General features: G+C 51.2%; 1 protein-coding gene across 1 annotated transcript in view; it reads left to right on the top strand.

Moving 5' to 3' along the window:
- Positions 1-508: 508 nt before the first annotated feature.
- The window catches only part of LOC112106443 (BCL-6 corepressor), a 123,553-nt gene continuing 118,061 nt past the window's right edge, over positions 509-6,000 (top strand). The window contains exon 1 of the mRNA XM_024199672.2: positions 509-549. The gene's annotated coding sequence lies outside the window, so the exon portion shown is untranslated. The remainder of the gene's footprint in view (positions 550-6,000) is intronic.

The following is a 6,000-nucleotide window of genomic DNA, read 5'->3' as shown; positions in this document are numbered from 1 at the left end:
GTTACCTTCGTGACTGCGCCCGTCTCCGGATCAAAGGGACGCGCGCCGCAAGCTGATTTCCCGCGGCGGCCCCTGCTCTAGCCCCTCCCCCGCGCACCCCCTGCCTGCCCCCAGCACGGGGACTCAAGTGCATCCGGCTCCGAGGTTCATTTTCCAGCCGCGATTCACTGCGACGGGGAACATGCTCCCCGGGTCTGTCGCCGAAATGAGGGGCTGCTCCGCGAGAGCCGGCCGCCTGTGGTGGTGGTTAAACAGGGGTGGGGGGGGGCACGGAAAAGATCCCATTATCCCCCCCACACACACACACTTTCTGCATTGAAATACGCGGCGCCGGGGGAGCTTTCTGCAGGGCCGCGGGGAGAACGCAGCGAGCGCTTGCTTAATAAAACAAACAACCGGGGCTGTCCTCCCTTGACAGGGCCAGTTGGCATGTGTGTGACAGCTGCACACGGCAGGCCGTGGCAGGGGATTATCACACACACACGCCTTTGCGTGGCAGGAAGGAGCGAAGCGAAGTGCCTGTGCTGCAGGCTCCGGCAGGGAGAGACGGTAAGGTTTGCAATGCAGTCAGCAGCCAGGAGGGGACGGGAAAGCAGGTGAAGCTGCTGTTTGAAGCCTTGCCGCTGACCCGAGGGCTCCCATTACATTACACTCTGCAAATACACATGGTCTGTACCCGCGGGTGGCAAGGCCGCTCCAGCAGCGCATCCGGAGACACCCCCCGCCCTTTGCTCCCCAGCGCCCTTCCTCTTGAGTCCCGGAGTGTAATGCATCAAGATCGCCAGTGTCCACCTCGCTGGGCTAGGGCCCCTCGCTCCCCACCCACCCTAGCGCACACAGGCAGTGTGTGCTCTGTCATTTGCAGCCGGCTGAGCACGAGTTCCGCAGCCTGCCCGTGCGGGCGGCCACCATTCGGTGGCTGCTACTCCATGCCAGGCGGTTGGGGTGGGGAAGTGGCTCCTGCAGTTTCCCTTCCCTTCCCCCGGGCGGCTTGCTTGCACATCTGCGTCTGGCAGAAGATCTGTGCGGTGTCGGGCGGGGGGAGGTGGCGAGACGCCATTTGCATCCACAGACACACTCGGCTCAGAATAGGCGGGGGGGGGGGGGGCAGGCTGGGGGTGCAGCTGAAGCGAAAGGCAGAAAGCGGGCGGGTTTCCTTTCTGCAGCTCGGAGCGAGGCAGGGCTGCGACCCGGGAGAGATCCCCTGGTTTCCCCGTGTGCGGTCGGTTTTTGCTGCCTGATCGCTTGTTCTGTGCAGAAACTTGTGTGCTCCAGCTGGGGTCTGAAGGGCAGTTAAGAGGCACGTTTGGGGGAGAGGCCTGTTCTGAGTTTGCAATCAGACTTTGTATTCCGGGGGCTCAGTTCTGTCTTCGCTTACACACCCCTGCAGCCCAGGGCAGAATTTGGCCCTGGCTATTCTTAAAGGTACTGATGGATCATTCTCAAAGGTATGAGTTCAAATAGGCCTTTTCTTGCACACAGTTTGTTAGTTAACCCCCCACGATCTGTGTATATCCCGCCGCTCTCAGGCTTGCAGCCAGTGTGTGAGCTCCCGGCTCATTTTCCAGCCATGAAACAAACACCTCCCTCCCCCAAGCGATAGCAAATAACTTCGTAGCACAAATGAAACTGCTTGCCATTAATGCGCTTAGCTGTATTGCTGGGGACGAACACGCCGGGTGCATTATGGAAGAAGCCTACTTGGAGGGGAAGCCTTAAGCGTTGCGTTTGCCTGCGAGGCATGTTGTGACTGGGAAAAGTGAATTCGGAATAGGATGAGAGAAAGCTGCTGAAATATCTGCGCTAGCTTCGCCCGCTTACAGCCATTCCTTCACGTGTATTTCAAACACCGTTGTTGATATTTTGTATTTCAGCCTGGCAGCGTAGAGATCAGTGATTAATATTGCAAAAATGATTTGTCAGTGGAGGAAAGCAATGGTTTGTTTCAGGTAGTCAACATATCACTAACCATGTATTTGTGGAAAAAATGGAGTCATCACCGGACTGTTTCCTCCGGGCATATTTGTTTATGCTCGCTCCCTTTTCTAGAAAGGCCACTTCTGTTTAATTGTTCTTTCGTGTTGGGACTCCTGGGTTCATCACCGGCACATGCAGGTTATATTGCAATTCCCCTTCCCACGTATTGATTGATCTTATGTGGTTATAAACCTCACATCCAAGGTGTTTTTTTTTTTAAATAATGCAAGACCCCAGTAACCGTGGCTTATCATTTTAATAGAACACTGTGTGTGTGTTTGTGTACGCACCCTTCTTGCATATGCCTGAGGTTACAGCCTCTGAGTAGACAATCTTTAAGTGTCAGGCAGCTATGCTCTGGCATTCTTAAATACAGCTGCACATTAATATGCAAGAACGCAAAGCTAGGTATTTGCTCTCTACTGCAGGGATTAATTCAGTCTCCTCTTTCGTCAGTGCATTGCTTCTCTTACGTGTGGAGTTTCCAGTATGTTGTCCGTAGTTTCAGTTTTCTTGTCTCTCTGTTATAACAAAAAACTTGATGACTTCTCCGTTTGTTCTCGAGGAACCAGAAACCATGATTAAGTAGGGTTATATTTCTTCAGTGCATTAATTTAAAGACAGTCAAACTTAAAGATGGACATCTACGGGGCTATGAATTGAAGAAAAAACTGGGAGTACTGGGACCCAACATAAAGTTTAATATGCAGTGAGACATGTAAGGAGCCTGGTTAATGTACAGTACTTAGGGGGTTTTATCAAGAGCACACAGCTCACTTAACAGATTGCTTTATTATTTACAGTGATTATTAGTGTTATTTAAATACCGATGAATGCATGGAACATGAGTGCTGGAATTTACATTCCTAAAACAATTAAATCAATGGGGGAGTACGGTTTAAAAATCGAGGTGGCCCAATGTAATGCTGTTTGACCATAAACAGTCGCCTCCTTTAGCAATAAACCACGAAGTGGCTGTGAAGTACCGCCATTCTCGTTGAAAAGAAAGTTTTCATCGGTGCTCCCAGTATAAGTCACTTTTGCCCTTAACAATGAGGTGTCAGGATAAGGTTAGTGAGAGGAGTAAGCAGCCTTTTGTAATCCCTCATACAGGGATTGTTAACTGCATTTGCCAAAATGATAAAAAGAGAAAGGTGTTTAAATGACTGCCTGAATAATATGTGAGTGTCTTTGGTCTAAAGCAAAAAAATTAGATTCACACCCGTAGTTAGGCTTTAAACACTAAGGCTTGAGTTTAGAGGTGCGAGGGAGATGCACTATTTTTTTTTATTCATAGTTCCAAAATGAAAAGAAGATGAAAAACCCCAAAAGAGAAGGATATCCCCAAAGAAACAATGCGTTACAGATCTGGATCAAGGGGCTTCAGCTTCTAGTGTTTGTAATCAAAGCAAGGTTAAGGTTTCTCATCATCTACGGGTTCGGTGTGGTATTCTGCCACATACAGGCTCTTGTCAATGTTGCTTGGGATGGGTTTAATTTCAGTTCCCAACTGCTCCTCAATACTTTTCAGGTTGAATCGATCATCATAGGTGATCAAGTTGATGGCCAGGCCCAGGTGACCAAAGCGACCTGATCTGCCAATACGATGGAGATACGTCTCTGCCAGCTTTGGAAAATCAAAGTTTATCACCACATTCACAGCTTGGATATCAATACCTCGGGTAAACAGATCAGTGCAAACAAGATTCCGGCATAGGTAGTGTAGCTAGTGATTAGAGTAAGGGATGGGGAATCAGGATTTTTAAATGTTACTTCCATCTCAGCCATAGACTCGCTGTGTGAATCCCAGCTAATCGCTGATTCGCTCCATACCTCCCTCTCCTCTTTTGTAAAACGGGAGTAAAAGGCGAAAGATTTATACGATTTGAAGAGAAACCAGTGTTGGGATTGTGGGGCTTATTTAATTCATGTTTGTAAAGGGCTTTGGAGTCGGCTATGACCATGCAATATATTACTAACTATAGCACTGCATCTTTTTTTATTACTGTTATTAGTACCGATGCGTATGAGGCAAGGAAGGGGCTTTAAAAAAGCAAAGCATTTGCCAATAAGGGGAGGAGTTTCTGTTCATTACTTAGCTTTTCTCACGAGGCAAACTACGCGTGTTGCACGTTGCGTATCAATCTTCGGTCTTGGCATTTCAATTCGAACTAATTTTCATTAAGGAAGGAGGGAAGCTATTTCTTCTTCTCCCTCGTAAGTGATCACCCTGCCGTCAAGGCCCTGCACTCAAGCCTCCTCTGGTGAGAGTACTTCCTAATTACACGGTCTTTTCCAACAGGGGGCGTGTAAACCCAGCAGCCTCTTGACTGCAGTTTCGCCTTCGCTACACTAAATAGCGTTCTGGCAGCGTTTTCACTTATAAACCTGTACCAGGAAGGGGATCGAGGATAATTACTCTGCAATAAAATCTCTCTCGAGTCTAAAATTTGCCACATACGGCCTTGAGCCAGGAGGGGATTTCCTCTGTAAAATCTTGGGGGGGTCTGTTCTTCTGCGCAGGCTTGATTACAAGGAAAACTCACCACCCCAAACAAACAAGTACAGGTGGGTTTAGACTCCTTTTTGCCCTTAGTAAAAATAAACCTGCGGCTTTGTAAGGAGATTACTCTCCCCTGAGATGTAGTCCCTGAGATCATAAATGGCTGGATAAATGCTCAGTAAACACCTTTGTATTCAAAACAAACCAGTTCAATTCTTATAGGCGAGATAATGCTGTTTAAAAAGTAGCGAGTGCCCCGCCAGAGGCACCGTTTATCACAGTTCTCAGCGCAGGTTGAATCCAAACAACGGCATGAGACTGTCTCTAGCGCAGGGTAATATGGGCTACTTCAGCCATTGGCTCCACAGGCGCCGCTCCCGTGTCAGAGCCGGAGTCCGGGACCATCCGTCTATCAGATTCCGGGACAGACCCTGCTCCTATTCAAGTCAATGGCCAAAGCCCCCTGGGCTTGAATGGGAGCAGGCTTGTGCTTGTCTGCGGTTCCGGGGAGCCTATTCCTGTCAGCCGCAGGCGTCCGGGTGTGTCTCCCCGGCCCGACCATTCTGCAAGTTGTGTGTCTGTGCACGGCTGGGACTCTCCGTGAGGAATGGAGGGGGAATGCCGAACGCCCGTGAGGAATGATCCAGACCCGTCTCTCGGCTGATGTGACCAGACCTTAGACCCACCCTCAGATACGTCCGGGGGCTCAGCTGCTGCTGCCTCGGGCTGCGCCTCTGGCGCTGTTGGCTTGTCTCCCCGCGCTTCTCGCAGGAGGCACAGCCAGCCAAGGGAGCACGAGGGATAAAGGATTGGCTGAACGAGCCGGAGCCAGGAGGCGCTTGGATTTGAGCACAGAAGGCATAATCCGCTGTGTGCAGAGTCTGGGTTTAAATAATGACGGGAAGGGGAGGGAGGGCGTGTGTCGGAGAGCGGGAGAAGGTCCTGGGGGTGCTGGCTGCTCTTCTCCACACCCCCTCGGTTAAGAATCTTGTAACTTTGCAATCATGAGAGGGAGAGGGGAAGAGCGCCCTGGGCAGACCTTCTTCGGGCAGGGCAGGGCACCCGCTGGGTGAGCCGCTCATTGGAAGGGCTGACCCTTCCCCCCGCGCACACCTATTCGCTCAGGACTGGCTGGCAGCAGGCAGCTGGAACGGGCTCCGAAGAGCGCGTGACGGCTCCAAGCACAGGCCCTAGCGAAGGCTCCCGGGTTTCCCCCAGCCCTGCGCGGGGATGGGTGCGGCTCAGGAGGAGGCCCCGCGCAATGCTCCGATAAGCAGCACAGTGGATTGCAAGTGCTCGTGGCACAAGCCTATTCCCCGGGTTGTTAAACCGCGCTTGGAGCCGCTCTCATCGCAAACGCCTCCGTGTTTTTCCCCTGCACCTTCCAGCCGCTGCCCTGTTAACGGACCTTAGCGAGGGTAAAAGCTCCGCGGCTTCTGACTCCCCACAACAACGGCATTATTATTGCCACGGAAGGGCGCGAGCTCGCAAAGGGACGGGGCTGGCTTGTGCTCCGTAGT

This window comes from Terrapene carolina, unplaced genomic scaffold, assembly GCF_002925995.2.
Source record: "Terrapene carolina triunguis isolate 2854851 unplaced genomic scaffold, T_m_triunguis-2.0 Scaffold26, whole genome shotgun sequence".
Classification (NCBI taxonomy): domain Eukaryota; kingdom Metazoa; phylum Chordata; order Testudines; family Emydidae; genus Terrapene; species Terrapene triunguis.
This window is presented reverse-complemented; position numbering and strand designations above follow the sequence as displayed.